The 17,636-nt window shown below is 39.3% G+C and overlaps 1 pseudogene; it reads right to left on the minus strand.

Moving 5' to 3' along the window:
* Nucleotides 1-15,884: 15,884 nt before the first annotated feature.
* Nucleotides 15,885-16,729, minus strand: LOC111552111 (annotated as a pseudogene).
* Nucleotides 16,730-17,636: the final 907 nt, after the last annotated feature.

The following is a 17,636-nucleotide window of genomic DNA, read 5'->3' on the forward strand; positions in this document are numbered from 1 at the left end:
GTGTCCCAAAATCTCAGAAGTCACCACTAAAGAACTTATCCATGTAATGAAAACAACCTGTTCCTCAGAAAGTACTGAAATAAAATTGAAATGAGAGCCTTTTTCAAGTGTTGTTACATATCAAACTTATAATGGCTAGAGTTGACAGAGCACTTACCTGTCACAATACTAAACACCTGAGAGGCATCATCTCTTTCAGTCTCAAATCTCCATACAAGGTAGATGCCATCTTCCTTATCTGTGGATAGTATCAGTGTTTATTGAATAGGGTTTGTGAGAAACAATAATAATAGTGATAATAATAGCTAACACTTACGTTTACTGTTTGCCAGACATTGTTTTGAGCACCTTACATATATGTTATAAACTCCTTTTTTCTTCAGATCAATCCTATGAGATAGATACTATGCTATTTCCATTTTATAGATGAGGAAACTGAAACACCAACATGTTAAGTGACTTGCCAAGGTCACACAGCAAGTATGCTAATACATCTAACGTACTTAATGAAGTATCTGGCATATATATGTGTTCAACAAATGTAGCCAATATTCTTTTCACTGGACATTCATAGTGTTGTACTTAAGTGAAGTATTTTAGGTAGACTCAATTAGTGGATTAGTCCCTTTTTTAAAGTTTTAATGATCACATGATTTCCAGAAAAAGTTATTTAACAATTTTGCTTTCAAAAGTTATTTCCCTTCACTAGGCCTTCATCCATTGGCAAGGTTTTCCATGCTGAAAGATTGGCTCTGGCTACATTTAACACAAAACCTGAATAACAGCAGCTTAAGCAAGATAGGATTTACTTTATCACTTGTAGAAAGAGACCAGAAAAAGGAATATCAGGGACAGTTCAGTAGGGCAGCTCAGGACCATATCTGGCACAAACCAGGGGTTTGAACGTGTGTCAAGTAAATTTTAAAAACCCCCCAGTAATCGACTCAGAGGTGTTAGGCCAAGGTCTCTGTGATTCCCTTTGCCTCTCCCTCATTGTTGATTATAAACTGGCCACTGCAGCTCTAGTCACCTCTTTATTCTGGACAGGAAAAATAAACAGGCAAGGAAAAGAGGGATGGCCCAAGCCTGAAGCCCCTTTAAGGAAGACACCACCTACCACCATGGGTGATAGGCTGTCATCACTACCAGAACATCTGCCAATGCATCCTTGGTGAGAACTCTCATGTGGCTTTTCCTATTTATAAAGATGGCTAGGAAATATCATTTTTGGTTTTTAATCTAAGCAAACTATTTTTAATCCAGACAACAAAATGACAAAGTGAGAAAGAAGGTAAAGGATGAATGCAGTGGTGTGCTCCAAATGTCTTGTACTGGCTGTGAGAGCTGGTGGTGACATTTTCAGATTTTTTGCAAGCTTATTAAACACATTGCTAGCCTGAAATTGGCCATGGTGGGAGTATTTACGTTGCAAAAATTGTCAAACACTGAAAATTAAGGCCCTGCTCCCTTTTGCGGAGAGGCAGTGGCTAAACTTTTACCAGCACACCACTGAATATTGGATAGGTAACTGGGAGTCCCTGCTACTGAAGGCTTTTTTTTTTTTTTTTTTTTTTTTTTTTTTTTGTCTTACTACGTTTTCCACTTATTTCTGACTTCACTGGTTGAGACTTATTAACACATAGGTAAGTAATCTTTTGAAATACTTGGTGTTTTAATAATCCTCCTCTCTTTATTCTATTGAGTTTTATTCTTTCTGCAGAGAATGTACAAGTTGTTTCTTGGTAGTAAGTTAGGAGAGTCATAAAATATTGTGAATTTCTGTTCTAGACATTTAAAAAGTTTTATTTTAAAATATTCTGATCTAGAAAGATTCAGATATATTCAGAAATAGCTTCTTAATTTTATATTTGAAGCAATTGTGATATCAAGCTGTTGCTAAGACCATTAGCTTTTCTAAGGTATAATTTTACTGAGGTGGAAAAAAAATACCTTAGAATAATTTTTCTTCCCAAATTTAATCCTGAGAAAAGGGTAAAGTGGAATATTGTCCCCTCCTGGTTATAAGGAAGAGTCAATGGCTCTTCACTCTCAAGGACGAGACTTCCTAAATAGGTCTTTTCCCCTTTTCTTTAGAATATAAACAGGTACTTAAAAGCACAGCATTGATAACGACAAAGAATACTTTCCTTTTGGCTTGAAAGAAGGCAATAAGAGGAAAGATTTTAGGAGCTGAGTTGGAAATTAAGAAGAAAGCCTCAAGGGTTTGTGAGCATGAACCTACTTAAGGGGTCTTACCTCCAAGACAGTGTTTAGGATGTACAGAAAGAAGCACGGGAAACAAAGGTATGTATCAGTTAGAGTTGCAACATGTACCTTAGATGTTTCTTTGAAAAATCTCACTTTGTATGACTTCCTTTAGTGTTATCCAACTGTAGTAGCCATGATGAAGAATTTCTTTAATAAAAAAATGATCCATATTGATCAGTCTGAAAGGCTTGGCTATGAAGCTGAATTATACATATTTGAACACTGTTTATTGAGGGCTTTTAGAGGATGGTCAACAAATGACACCTGCTTGCTCTCCTAAGTATGAAGCCAAATAAAGACCAAAATCAGGCCCAGCACAGTGGCTCATGCCTGTAATTCCAGCGCTTTGGGAGGCTGAGGCGGGAAGATTGCTTCAGCCCAGGAGTTAAGGGCCACAGTGAGCTATCATTGCACCAGGGCACTCCAGCCAAGGTGGCAGACCCTGTCCCAAAAAAATAAAACAAACAAAAATCAGAAGTCAGAGAGATAAAAGTCTAAATATGATCTTTATTATCTAAAACGTGGACTGGAAGATTTGGCCTTAGATCTGTGGCCAAATTTGCTTGCTAATATTTTACCTCTAAATTAAAAAGTCTTGGATACTACCATAGTGGAACAGCCACAGGCTGCAATTTATTTGCAGTAACTGTGGATCACAAAAGGTCTTTCTCTCATGAGAAAATGCCCTTCTTCTGGTTTCCCGAAAGATTATTCCACTCTGTATCAGTTTATACCCTTAGTTACCTCATCTTTCAAAAGACAGGCTAATGTTGTACTTTTCCATTTGAGACAAGGTGATCACTTTTTTCCCCAGCTAACCAAGGGAGGCTCCATTTTGCCTAAATAAGACTTCCTGAAGTTGTTCTTGTTTGTTTGTTTTGAGGTCTTACTCTGTCTCCCAAGCTGGAGTGAAGTGGTGCAATCACATCTCACTACAGGCTCGAACTCCTGAGTTTGAGCCCATCCTCTCATTTCAGCCTCCCTAGTAGTTCTAGGTCTGCAGGTGCATGCCACCACAATCAGCTCTTTTTTTTTTTTAAATGGAGATAGGATCTTCCTGGTCTTGAACTCCTGGCCTCAAACAGTCCTCCAGCCTTGGCTTCCCAGAATGCTGGGTAGAACCCACAGGGATTCAGATGTAGGTGGGCCACCACATCCAACCAAGTTTGTGGTTTCTTCTTAAGGTGCTTAAGCTCAAATTGTATCCATTTCAAATGGGTTGTATTGTCCCCAAAAGCCACGGCTAAGTTGGTATGCTTTGGGTAAAATCACAGGAGACAAAATAGTAAGTAAAAACATGGGAACGTTACTATAGAAAGTCCTGATGACAGTTAAACAACAGTATTAACTAGTTGGCTAATGTTTAATGAGTACCTACTGCGTGCTGGGCACAGTTCTAAGCACTGCATGACTGCAGTGAGCAAGAAGCTTCCACTTTAAGTTGGCAATGATATTTTATTTGAGGAGAGCAACAATGAATGCTGGAACACAAGATCTAAGCTATAAGTACAATAAAACAGAGTAACGTAACAGAGAATGATGTTAGGGGGTGGACACCTTTATATTTTTCAACCATACTCTCAATAACCTCAGGAGTCTTCTCTTCAAAAAATGAAGAATTGCACAATTTCTTCACCAGCAACAACCTTCCCTTTCCTGTAGTCTCAACTCTTTCTCTCCATTGACTCCTTCCCCCGAACAGTAAACATCCTAAAAATATACACATATGCACACAACTTATAAATACACAAAACAGAGCCACAAAAATAAAACCCTTCTTGTTCCTAAATATTTATCTAGTTTTATCCATTTTCTTTTCCTCTTCTCATTCACACTTCCAGAAAGAGTAGTTTATGCCCCCACTGTCTTCATTTTTGTGAGTCACATTCATCCCATAACCCACTAAAATCCAACTTCTGTCTGCTCCATGCCATTGAAACTATTCTTGCTAAGACAGGGCCATTGCTTACTGCTGGGTATATATATATATATATATATACAGTCTTTTCTTGTATATATACAGTCTTTTCCTGGTTAAAATTTCATTGACCTTTGTATTGCCAAATCTAATAAATACTTTTCTGTCTTTATTCTATTGCATGGCTCAGATTCATTAAACACTACTAGTCATTCTTCCATTCTCAAAAACCTTGGCTTTGTCAAAGGCTGGAAACAACACAACTGTCCATTCCTAGAGGTCTAGCTGAATTAACACAATGGAGTACTTTGGAGCTATAACAAAGTGTTAGGACTGTTTTCTATATGCTACAGAGAGTAATTGCTGGGATATATTGTTAAGTGAAAAAAGTTGAGTAGAGAAAAATATATGTATTGTATGTTATCATTTATTTTTAAAAGGTGAGGGATATGAACATATACATGTTTGATCATAAAAAAATGGAAGGATAAACAAAAAAATATTTTACAGTTACATAGAGGGCAGAGGGGGAAAAAGGTAGAGAAAACAGGATGGAAGCTAGATTTCTCTGAATATACCATGTTTTGTGGATTTGACTTTGAACCCTGGAAATATTTTACCTACTTATAAAATGAAAGTCATTTTGTAAAAGAATCTAAATAGAAACTAAAATAGAAATAAAACTAAAATAAATAGAAACTAAAAAAAACAAATCAAATCAACCTGTTAATCAAGCCTGTGATACAGAAAGGAATTATTTCAAATGACTTAAAAAATTCAGGCAGATTACGAGGTCAGGAGATCGAGACCATCCTGGTTAACACAGTGAAACCCCGTTTCTACTAAAAACAAAAATAAATTAGTTGGGTGTGGTAGCGCGCACCTGTAGTCGCAGCTACTCAGGAGGCTGAAGCAGGAGAATCGCTTGAAACCAGGAGGCAGAGGTTACAGTGAGCTGAGATTGTACCACTGCCCTCCAGCCTGGCAAGAGTGAGACTCCATCTCAAAAAAAAAAAAAAAGGCCGGGCACGATGGCTCACGCCTGTAATCCCAGCACTTTGGGAGGCTGAGGCAGGTGGATCACGAGGTCAGGAGTTCAAGACCAGCCTGGTCAAGATGGTGAAACCCCGTCTCTACTAAAAATGCAAAAAATTAGCCAGGTGTGGTGGCACGTGCCTGTAATCCCAGCCACTCCAGAGGCTGAGACAGAAAATTGCTTAGACCTGGAGGGGCGGAGGTTGCAGTGAGCCTAGATTGTGCCACTGTACTCCAGACTGGGTGACAGAGCGAGACTACGTCTCAAAAAAAAAAAGCCACAATCTGTAAATCTTTGATGGAATATAATTGAAGGGCAAAAATAACTAAAAAAGAAAAGAAAACTTTCAGTAGTTATATCATTATTAATAATATTTGGCATTTTAAATTTGAAATTATCATAAAGATATACAGTGATGCAACACATAGTGATGTTTTGGTCAATGATGGACTGCCTGTATGATGGTGGTTCCACATAAGATTAGAATGTAGCTGAGGAATTCCTGTCACCTAGTGACATTGCCATCATAATGTCATAGCATGATTCATTACTCCTGTTTGTGGTGATGCCGGTGTTAACAAACTGGCTGTACTGCCAGTTACATAAAAGTATAGCACATACAATTATGTACAGTACATAATACTTGATAATAAATGACTATGTCACTGGTTTATGTGTTTGCTAACTGTATTTTGTAACATTATTTTAGAGTGTAGTTCTTCTACTTATTAAAGAAAAGTTAACTGTAAAGCAATCTCAGGCAGGTCCTTCAGGAGATATTCCAGAAGAAGGTATTGTTATCATAGGAAGTGACAGCTCCATGCATGTCATCTCAGAAGATTTTCCAGTGGGGCAAGATGTGACAGTGGGAAGCAGTGATATTGATCCTTATCCTGTACAGGCCTAGGTTGATGTGTGTGTCTGTGTCTTAGTTTTTAACAACAAAAAAAATAAAAAGCAAAAAGAAAAATATTTAAAAATTTAAAAATAGAAAAACTTTATGGAATACTAATAATAGAAAGAAAGAAAATATTTTTGTACAACTGTACAATGTGCTTGTATTTTAAGCTAAGTGATTATGAAATAACTCAAAAGTTAAAAAATTTCAAAGTTTATAAAATCTAAAAGTTACAGTAAGTTAAGGTTAATTTATTATTGAAGATAGCCTTTATTATCTAAATTCAGTGTAGCCTAAGTGTGCAGTGTTTATAAGTCTACAGTAGTGTATAGTAATGTCCTAGGCCTTCACATTCACCCACCACTTACTCTCTGACTCACACAGAGCAATTTCCAGTCCTACAAGCTCTGTTCATGGTAAATGCCCCATACAAGTGCACCATTTAAAAATCTTTCCTATTTTATTTTATTTTTCATCTGAACGAATATGCCAATAAAGGACTTTTACTGCAGGTTTGTTGCATTTAAATGACACAATGTAAGGGGTAAAAAGTGTACAACACATAAAACCCCAGCATCAAACAAACAAGCGAAACAAAACACCAGCATCACTCATTTCCTCTAAATTCACAGTACAAAAGCAAATTATGTAAATGATGCGAGAGGGAACCAACAATGGCATATTTTCTTCTTTCTTAAGGAAAGTCATAGCAGTCATTAATATTTATTCCCCTGTGAAGTACGTTGTTCTAATTTCCATTATTCCAAGGGGAAGTTCTGTCCTTGAGGACACCCAAAGTTATGCTATTACACGGCCACATCAGCAGCATCCTGGGCACTGGGAGAAAAAGCCAAGCAGCTCATTCTCTGTATAAAGTTGTTGCTCCATAAATAGTGTAATGATAGGATCATTTCACCATTACCAAGGCTCCTACCAGGGTCCCTACATGCCTTGACCAGTGAGGTCCTGAGGTCAGTAGAGTCACAGGTGAGCAGGCCACGGGTACTTCTAAGTAGGAAAGCATGACAGTGTGAGAGAAGTCCACTCAGGTCTGCTGATTCAGCTATCAATAAAGGCTAAGAACATTCAGACTTATAAACTCCTTGAATGCCACCCCTCATTCTCTGTGGTTCTCTCAATTCGAGGTAGCAATATGTCATCTCTGACGTTGCTCCTGAAAATAGAGGGCAGATGATGGCTAGGCATGGTGGCTCACGCCTGTAATCCCAGCACTTTGGGAGGCCGAGGTGGGTGGATCACTTGAGGTCAGGAGTTTGAGACCAGCCTGGCCAACATGGTGAAATCCCATCTCTACTAAAAATATAAAAATTAGCCTAGTGTGGTGGCTTGCCCCTGTAATCCCAACTACTTGGGAGGCTGAGACATGAGAATTGCTTGAACCTGGAAGGCAGAGGTTGCAGTAAGCCAAGATCATGCCACTGCACTCCAGCCTGAGTGACAGAGCGAGATCATGATCCACAACAAGACTAAGTGAATGTGTATAAAGTGTAAAGCAGCAGCTCTACCTCTCATGGGCATCAGAAATACCTGTGTATGTTTCTAAACATATGAGGGCTTGGACTTCACTCCTTAACCTCCAAAGGTGGAGCTCCAGGGAGATAGGTCTTGCCAAAGTTGAGTTGGCAATTCTGATGTGTGCCACAGAGAACTAACTATTGGTACAATGTTTCTGCCAGGCCTTGATTTCTGCCAAGATTGAACAATCTTTATTTTTGTGTAACTAGAGATGATTTATCAATGGTGCATTTTACAAGATCACCAGGTTAAGAATTCCTTCGTTTGACTAACCTGGCTTCAGATTACCCACCAACAGGCGTGCATAAAATGTCAATTCACTTCATAACCAAAGTTAGAATTTTATTTTATTTTATTTATTATTATACTTTAAGTTCTAGGGTACATGTGCACAACATGCAGGTTTGTTACATAGGTATGCATGTGCCATGTTGGTGTGCTGCACCCATTAACGCATCATTTACATTAGGTATATCTCCTAATGCTATCCCTCCCCGCTAACCCTACCCCATGACACACCCCAGCGTGTGATGTTCCCCACCCTGTGTCCAAGTGTTCTCATTGTTCAGTTCCCACCTATGAGTGAGAACATATAGTGTATGGTTTTCCATCCTTGCAATAGTTTGCTCACAGTGATGGTTTCCAGCTTCATCCATGTCCCTGCAAAGGATATGAACTCATCCTTTTTTATGGCTACATAGTATTCCATGGTGTATATGTGCTACATTTTCTTAATCCAGTCTATCATTGATGGACATTTGGGTTGGTTCCAAGTTTTTGCTATTGTGAATAGTACCGCAGTAAACATACGTGTGCATGTCTTTATAGCAGCATGATTTATAATCCTTTGGGTATATACCCTGTAATGGGATGGCTGGGTCAAATGGTATTTCTAGTTCTAGATCCTTGAGGAATCACCACACTGTCTTCCACAATGGTTGAACTAGTTTACAGTCCAACCAACAGTGTAAAAGCATTCCTATTTCTCCACATCCTCTCCAGCACCTGTTGTTTCCTGACTTTTTAATGATTGCCATTCTAACTGGTGTGAGATGCTATCTCATTGTGGTTTTGATTTGCATTTCTCTGATGGCCAGTGATGACTGTTTTTTCATGTGTCTGTTGGCTCCATAACTGTCTTCTTTTGAGAAGTGTCTGTTCATATCCTTTTCCCACTTTTTGAAGGGGTTGTTTGATTTTTTTCTTGTAAATTTGTTTGAGTTCTTTGTAGATTCTGGATATTAGCCCTTTGTCAGATGTGTAGATTGTAAAAGTTTTCTGCGGTTCTGTCTGTTGCCTGTTCATTCTGATGGTGGTTTCTTTTGCTGTACAGAAACTCTTTAGTTCAATTAGATCCCATTTGTCTACTTTGGCTTTTGTTGCCATTGCTTTTGGTGTTTTAGTCATGAAGTCCTTGGCCATGCCTGTGTCCTGAATGGTATTGCCTAGGTTTTCTTCTAGGGTTTTTATGGTTTTAGGTCTAACATTTGAGTCTTTAATCCATCTTGAATGAATTTTTGTATTAGGTGTAAGGAAGGGATCCAGTTTCAGCTTTCTATATATGCCTAGCCAGTTTTCCCAGTATCATTTATTAAATAGGGAATCCTTTCCCCAGTTCTTGTTTTTGTCAGGTTTGTCAAAGGTCAGATGGTTGTAGATGTGTGGTATTATTTCTGAGGGCTCTGTTCTGTTCCATTGGTCTATATCTCTGTTTTGGTACCCAGTACCATGCTGTTTTGGTTACTATCACCTTATAGTATAGTTTGAAGTCAAGTAGCATGATTCCTCCAGCTTTGTTCTTTTGGCTTAGGATTATCTTTGCAATGTGGGCTCTTTTTTGGTTCCATGTGAACTTTAAAGTAGTTTTTTCCAATTCTGTGAAGAAAGTCATTGTTAACCTGATGGGGATGGCATTGAATCTATAAATTACCTTGGTCAGTATGACCATTTTCACAATATTAATTCTTCCTATCCATGAGCATGGAATGTTCTTCCATTTGTTTGTGTCCTTTTATTTCTTTGGGCAGTGTTTTGTAGTTCTCCTTGAAGAGGTCCTTCACATCCCTTGTAAGTTGGATTCCTAGGTATTTTATGCTCTTTGAAGCAATTGTGAATGGGGGTTCACTCATAATTTGGCTCTCTGTTTGTCTTTTATTGGTGTATAGGAATGCTTGTGATTTTTGCACATTGATTTTGTATCCTGAGACTTTGCTGAAGTTGCTTATCAGCTTAAGGAGATTTTGGGCTGAGATGATGAGGTTTTCTAAATATACGATCACGTAATCTGCAAACAGGGACAATTTAACTTCCTCTTTTCCTGACTGAATACCCTTTATTTCTTTCTCCTGCCTGATGTCCTAGCCAGAACTTCCAACACTATGTTGAATAGGAGTGGTGCAAGAGGGCATCCCTGTCTTGTGCCAGTTTTCAAAGGGAATGCTTCCAGTTTTCTCCCATTCAGTATGATATTGGCTGTGGGTTTGTCATAAATAACTCTTATTATTTTGAAATATGTCCCATCAATACCTAGCTTATTGAGAGTTTTTAGCTTAAAGGGCTGTTGAATTTCGTCGAAGGCCTTTTCTGCATCTATTGAGATAATGATGTGGTTTTTGTCATTGTTTCTGTTTATTTGATAGATTATGTTTATTGATTTGCCTATGTTGAAGCAGCCTTGCATCCCAGGGATGAAGCCGACTTGATCATGGTGGATAAGCTTTTTGATGTGCTGCTGGATTCAGTTTGCCAGTATTTTATTGAGGATTTTTGCATCGATGTTCATCAGGGATATTGGTCTAAAATTCTCTTTTTTTTGTTGTGCCTCTGCCAGGTTTTGGTATCAGGATGATGCTGGCCTCATCAAATGAGTTAGGGAGGATTCCCTCTTTTTCTATTCATTGGAATAGTTTCAGAAGGATTGGGACCAGCTCCTCTTTGTACCTCTGATAGAATTCGCCGTGAATTCGTCTGGTCCTGGATTTTTTTTGGTTGGTAGGCTATTAATTATTGCCTCAATTTCAGAGCCTTTTATTGATCCATTCAGAGATTCAGCTTCTTCCCAGTTTAGTCTTGGGAGGGTGTATGTATCCAGGAATGTATCCATTTCTTCCATATTTTCTAGTTTATTTGCGTAAAGGTGTTTATAGTATTCTCTGGTGGTAGTTTGTATTTCTGTGGGATTGGTGGTGATATCCCCTTTATCATTTTTATTGCCTCTATTTGATTCTTCTCTCTTTTCTTCTTTATTAGTCTTGCTAGCAGTCTATTAATTTTGTTGATCATTTCAAAAAACCAGCTCCTGCATTCATTGATTTTTTGAAGGGTTATTGTGTCTCTGTCTCCTTCAGTTCTGCTCTGATCTTAGTTATTTTTTGCCTTCTGCTAGCTTTTGAATTAGTTTGCTCTTGCTTCTCTAGTTCTTTTAATTTAATTGTGATGTTAGGGTGTCGACTTTAGGTGTTTCCTGCTTTGTCTTGTGGGCATTTAGTGCTATAAATTTCCCTCTACACACTACTTTAAATGTGTCCTGGAGATTCTGGTACATTGTGTCTTTGTTCTCATTAGTTTCAAAGAACATCTTTATTTCTGCCTTCATTTTGTTATTTACCCAGTAGTCATTCAGGAGCAAGTTGTTCAGTTTCCATGTAGTTGTGCGGATTTGATTCTGTTTATATGATGGATTATATTTATTGATTTGCATATGTTGAAGCAGCCTTGCATCCCAGGGATGAAGCCAACTTGATAGTGGTGGATTAGCTTTTTGAGGTGCTGCTGGATTCGGTTTGCCACTATTTTATTGAGGATTTTTGCGTTGACGTTCATCAGGGATATTGGTGTAAAATTCTCTTTTTTGTGTGTGTCTCTGCCAGGTTTTGGTATCAGGATGATGCTGGCCTCATCAAATGAGTTAGGGAGGATTTCCTCTTTTCCTATTGATTGGAATAGTTTCAGAAAGAATGGTACCAGTTCCTCTTTGTACCTCTGGTAGAATTCGGCTGTGAATCTGTCTGGTCCTGGACTTTTTTTGGTTGGTAGGCTATTAATTATTGCCTCATTTTCAGAGCCTGTTATTGGTCTATTCAGGGATTCAACGTCTTCCTGGTTTAGTCTTGGGAGGGTGTATATGTCCAGGAATTTATCCATTTCTTCCATATTTTCTAGTTTATTTGCATAGAGGTGTTTATAGTGTTCTCTGTGGTAGTTTGTATTTCTGGAGGATCAGTGATGATATCCCCTTTATCATTTTTATTGCATCTATTTGATTCTTCTCTCTTTTATTCTTTACTAGTCTTGCTAGTGGTCCATCAATTTTGTTGATTTTTCCAAAAAACCAGCTCCTGGATTCATTGATGTTTTGAAGGGTTTTTTTGTGTCTCTATTTCCTTCAGTTCTGCTCTGATCTTAGTCATTTCTTGCCTTTTACTAGCTTTTGAATGTGTTTGCTCTTGCTTCTCTAGTTCTTTTTATTGTGATGTTAGGGTGTCAATTGTAGATCTTTCCTGCTTTCTCTTGTGGGCATTTAATGCTATAAATTTCCCTCTACACACTGCTTTAAATGTGTCCCAGAGAGTCTGGCACATTATGTCTTTGTTCTCATTGGTTTCAAAGAACTTCTTTATTTCTGCCTTCATTTCGTTATGCACCCAGTAGTCACTCAGGAGCAGTATGTTCAGTTTCCATGTAGTTGTGTGGTTTTGCATGAGTTTCTTAATCTGGAGTTCTAATTTGATGGCACTGTGGTCTGAGAGACAGTTTGTTGTGATTTCTGTTCTTTTACATTTGCTGAGCAGTGCTTTACTTCCAATTATGTGGTCAATTTTGGAGTAAGTGCGATGTGGTACTGAGAAGAATGTATTTTCTATTGATTTGGGGTGGAGAGTTCTGTAGATGTCTATTAGGTCCGCTTGGTGCAGAGTTGAGTTCAAGTCTTGGATATCCTTATTAAGTTTCTGTCTCATTGATCTGTCTAATGTTGACAGTGGGGTGTTAAAGTCTCCCATTATTATTGTGTGGGAGTCTAAGTCTCTTGGTAGGTCTCTAAGGACTTGCTTTGTGAATCTGGGTGCTCCTGTATTGGGTGCATATGTATTTAGGCTAGTTAGCTCTTCTTGTTGAATTGATCCCTTTAACGTTATGTAATGGCCTTCTTTGTCTCTTTTAATCTTTGTTGGTTTAAAGTCTGTTTTATTAGAGACTAGCATTATGACCCCTCTTTTTTTTTTTTCCATTTGCTTGGTAGACTTCCTGCATCCCTTTATTTTGAGCCTATGTGTTTCTTTGCACATGAGATGCATCTACTGAATACAACACACGGATGGGTCTTGACTGTTGATCCAATTTGCCAGTCTGTGTCTTTTAATTGGAGCATTTAGCCCATTTACATTTAAGGGTAATATTGTTATGTGTGAATTTGATCCTGTCATTATGATGTTTCCTGGTTAATTTTTTGCCTGTTAATTGATGCAGTTTCTTCCTAGCATCGATGGTCTTTACAATTTGGCATATTTTTGCAGTGACTGGTACCGGTTTTTCCTTTCCATGTTTAGTGCTTCCTTCAGGAGCTCTTGTAAGGCAGACCTGGTGGTGACAAAGTCTCTCAGCATTTGCTTGTCTGTAAAGGATTTTATTTCTCCTTCACTTATGAAGCTTAGTTTGGCTGGATATGAAATTCTGGGTTGAAAATTCTTTTCTTTAAGAATGTTGAATATTGGCCCCTACTCTTTTCTGGCTGGTAGAGTTTCTGCTGAGAGATCCACTGTTAGTCTGATGGGCTTCCCTTTGTGGATAACCCGACCTTTCTCTCTGGCTGCCCTTAACATTTTTTCCTTCATTTCATCTTTGGTGAATCTGACAGTTATGTGTCTTGGGGTTGCTCTTCTCAAGGAGTATCTTTGTGGCATTCTTAGTATTTCCTGAATTTGAGTGTTGGCCTGCCTTGCTAGGTTGGGGAAGTTCTCCAGTAATATCCTGAAGAGTGTTTTCCAAGTTGGTTCCATTCTCCCCATCTCTTTCAGGTACACCAATCAGATGTAGATTTAGTCTTTTCACATAGTCCCATTTCTTGGAGGCTTTGTTCATTTCTTTTTACTCTTTTTTTCTCTAAACTTCTCTTCTCACTTCATTTCATTCATTTGGTCTTCAATCACTGATACCCTTTCTTCCACTTGATCAAATCGGCTACTGAAGCTTGTGCATTTGTCACGTAGTTCTTGTGCCATGGTTTTCAGCTCCATCAGGTCATTTAATGTCTTCTTTATGCTATTTATTCTAGTTAGCCATTTGTCTAATCTTTTTTCAAGGTTTTTAGCTTCTTTGTGATGGGTTCGAACATCCTCCTTTAGCTCAGAGAAGTTTGTTACTACCGATCATCTGAAGCCTACTTCTGTCAACTCATCAAAGTCATTCTCCATCCAGCTTTGTTTCATTGCTCGTGAGGAGCTGCATTCCTTTGAAGGAGAAGAGGCACTCTGATTTTTGAAATTTCAGCTTTTCTGCTCTGGTTCTCCCCATCTTTGTGGTTTCATCTACCTTTGGTCTTTGATGATGGTGACGTACAGATGGGGTTTTGGTGTGGATGTCCTTTCTGTTTGTTAGTTTTCCTTCTAACAGTCAGGACCCTCTGCTGCAGGTCTGTTGGAGTTTGCTGGAGATCCACTCCACACCCTTTTTGCCTGGGTATCACCAGCGGGGGCTGCAGAACAGCAAATATTGCAGAACAGCAAATGTTGCTGCCTGATCTTTCCTCTGGAAGCTTCATCTCAGAGGGGCATCTGGCTGTATGTATGAGGTGTCAGTTGGCCCCTACTGGGAGGTGTCTCCCAGTTAGGCTACTCGTGGGTAAGGGACCCACTTGAGGAGGCAGACTGTCTGTTCTCAGATCTCAAACTCCATGCCTGGAGAACCACTACTCTCTTCAAAGCTGTCAGACAGGGACATTTAAGTCTGCAGAAGTTTCTGCTGCCTTTTGTTCAGCTACGCCCTGCCCCTAGAGGTGGAGTCTACAGAGGCAGGCAGGCCTCCTTGGGGTGTGGTGGGCTCCATCCAGTTCGAGTTTCCTGGCTGCTTTTTTTACCTACTCAAACCTCAGCAATGGTGGACACTCCTCCCCCAGCCTCACTGCCACCTTGCAGTTTGATCTCAGACTGCTGTGCTAGCAGTGAGCAAGGCTCCGTGGGTGTGGGACCCTCTGAGCCAGGCGCAGGACAGAATCTCCCGGTGCGCCGTTTGCTAAGACCATTGGAAAAGCGCAGTATTAGGGTGGGAGTGTTCCAGTTTTCCAGGTACCGTCTGTCATAGCTTCCCTTGGCTAGAAAAGGGAATTCCCTGACCTCTTGTGCTTCCCGGGTGAGGCGATGCCCCACCCTCCTTCGGCTCACATTCTGTGGGCTGTACCCACTGTCCAACAAGCCCCAGTGAGATGAACCTGGTACCTCAGTTGGAAATGCAGAAATCATCCATCTTCTGCATTGCTCATGCTGGGAGCTGTAGACTGGAGCTGTTCCTATTCGGCCATCTTGAAACCCAAAAATCTCTTAGTTAGAATTTTAAATGAACTTTTGCTTTTCACACTTTGCTTCTTTTATGTGGTAGAGCTAGGATGTACTTTTTTACTGCTTATTTGTAGTTAGTTTCACAGAAAATTCTTCTGGTTTTAGTGTGCTGCCAATCTCTTGTTTGAAAGATAAAGAGATTTATATATACATATATATTTTTTAAAAGATCAAACAGCCTGGGTGTGGTGGCTCATGCATATAATCCCAGCACTTTGGGAGGTTGAGGTGGGTGGATCACCTGAGGTCAGGAGTTCAAGACCAGCCTGGCCAACATGGTGAAAACTCATCTCTACTAAAAATACAAAAAATTAGCCAGGCATGGTGGTGTATGCCTGTAGTCCCAGCTACTCAGGGGGCTGAGGCACGAGAATTGCTTGAACCTGGGAGGTGGAGGTTGCAGTGAGCCAAGATCGTGCCACTGTACTCCAGCCTGGGTGACGGAGTGAAACTCTGTCTGAAAAAAAAAAAAAAAAAAATACAGAAAACATTCATCTTAGCACCTTCTGGTAAAAATTAAGAAAAGAAAAGATGTTGATTTTACCTTACCACTGATTTTTACTAAACTTATAAGCTTTAGTTTAAGCAACAGGATCACAATTTCTTTTTCCTGTCACTAACACCCAGATTGTTGCAAATACTCAAAAAGGAAGTGCAAAGCATCATGCTGGAGGATTTCTATGACTTAGCTTCTGCAGTATTTCTCTACAAAGGGGCCAGGATGACCCTAGCATTCCTGTCTTCATTCTCAGAGCTATACAAATTATGCTTTTTCAATGCATTCTTGAACAAGATCTGGTAGCAAGTAGTGAACGCTCTGCCCCTTCTAAGGGCTCTCCAGATTTTTGTGGATGAGCTATCATTAGTGATCCATTCATTTACCACATTAATGTTGCTCTGGTGTTTTCATAGCACATTAGAGTCATGGATGAATTTCTGAGCATCATTTCCAGCCCGAATACATATGAGCCCATAGTCTCCCACAATTTGGGTGTTGTCTTCACTTTTCCACAAATTAGGAACACCAAAGCACTCCAGTAAATCTGCCCCACACAGCAGCTTGACCTTTGGTGCACCTTTTGATTTTGGCTCTAGGGATTATTTTTTTTTTTTTACTAGAATCTTGCCTTTGTTCAGTTCATCTCCTCTTCCATCCAGCCTTTCTGGCGTAGGTGAGTTCTGCTGGTGATCATAGTTACTAGCCTCCAGTTTCTCCTAATGGTGTTTTAGCACCATAACAGTCTCTTTTCACTTTTTCTGAAGACTTTCCCATGTATCAACTTCCACTCATTTGGAATTCTTGGTGGCAAGTTCGGCTATGATGACCCGGTGATGGGCAGGAATGAGTCCTTTCTTCTTATAAGCATCACCAACAGGAAATATCATGCCTTTGACAATTCTATATCTTCGTGTTCCATTCATATAGTCCTTGGCCAGCTCAAACAACCTGAGGTGCCTGTTGGTGATAGGACTGATGGAGCTACAGCTAGGAGAACCATTTCAGTCTTCTCCGAATTTTCCATGGTTAGAACTTGAAGTTGTTGATGTAAATGGAAAACTGTGATGCCTCCCTTGTTGTTTTTACAAAGGAAATTCTTTGAATCTGAAGTGTCTTGCAAGGTAGACTATTGGAACCATTCCAATTAGTGTGTCAACAGTCTTCTCTAAGATGAACTAGAAAAATGGTTTTATATCCAAATTGTAACTTGCACCCTCACTGTCCACTGGCCTGAGTGCTCCTGGAGACAACCCATGTCCAGGATGCCAGTGAGGGAAATACTTTTCCTATTGTATTTTTACTGGACCTTTTCCAGTATTCATTACAGTAACATGCTGCATAGATTTATAGCCTAGGAACAATAGGCTACAGCATATAGCCTAGGTGTGTAGTAGGCTATACCATCTGGGTTTGTGTAAGTACAGTCTATGATGTTCACACAACAATGAAATCACCTAACAATGCATATCTCAGAATGTATCCATATCATTAGCAACATATGACGGGGTAACAAAAAGTAATTACTTTAACATTGTCATCAACCAAGCTTTTCCACATAAAAGAAAAGCAATAGAAATACAAATTTAAACAGTTTAATTAAAACTACTTTAACCTTAATTTTGAACTGAGAATATCAGTATGAACTCATGATGTACTTTGTCTAAAAATACATATTCCCTGGCTCGTTTGAAGAAAAAGTTTTACAAACAATTACCAATGCAATAGCAATGAATGTCTTTCACACCCAGATTGTGACCTCTAAATAACATTCCCCATTTAAAGAAACTAAAACATTTTGGAGAAATGACTGATTCTACATCTGGAGCAAGACATGCATAAGATGACTATGGGTCATTCTTCCTTCCCATCCCTCCCTCCCTCCCCTCCTCCCCCATCCCTCCCTCCTTCCCTTTTTTCTTCCTTCCTTGCTC

Source organism: Piliocolobus tephrosceles, chromosome 3, assembly GCF_002776525.5.
Source record: "Piliocolobus tephrosceles isolate RC106 chromosome 3, ASM277652v3, whole genome shotgun sequence".
In the NCBI taxonomy this organism is placed as follows: domain Eukaryota; kingdom Metazoa; phylum Chordata; class Mammalia; order Primates; family Cercopithecidae; genus Piliocolobus; species Piliocolobus tephrosceles.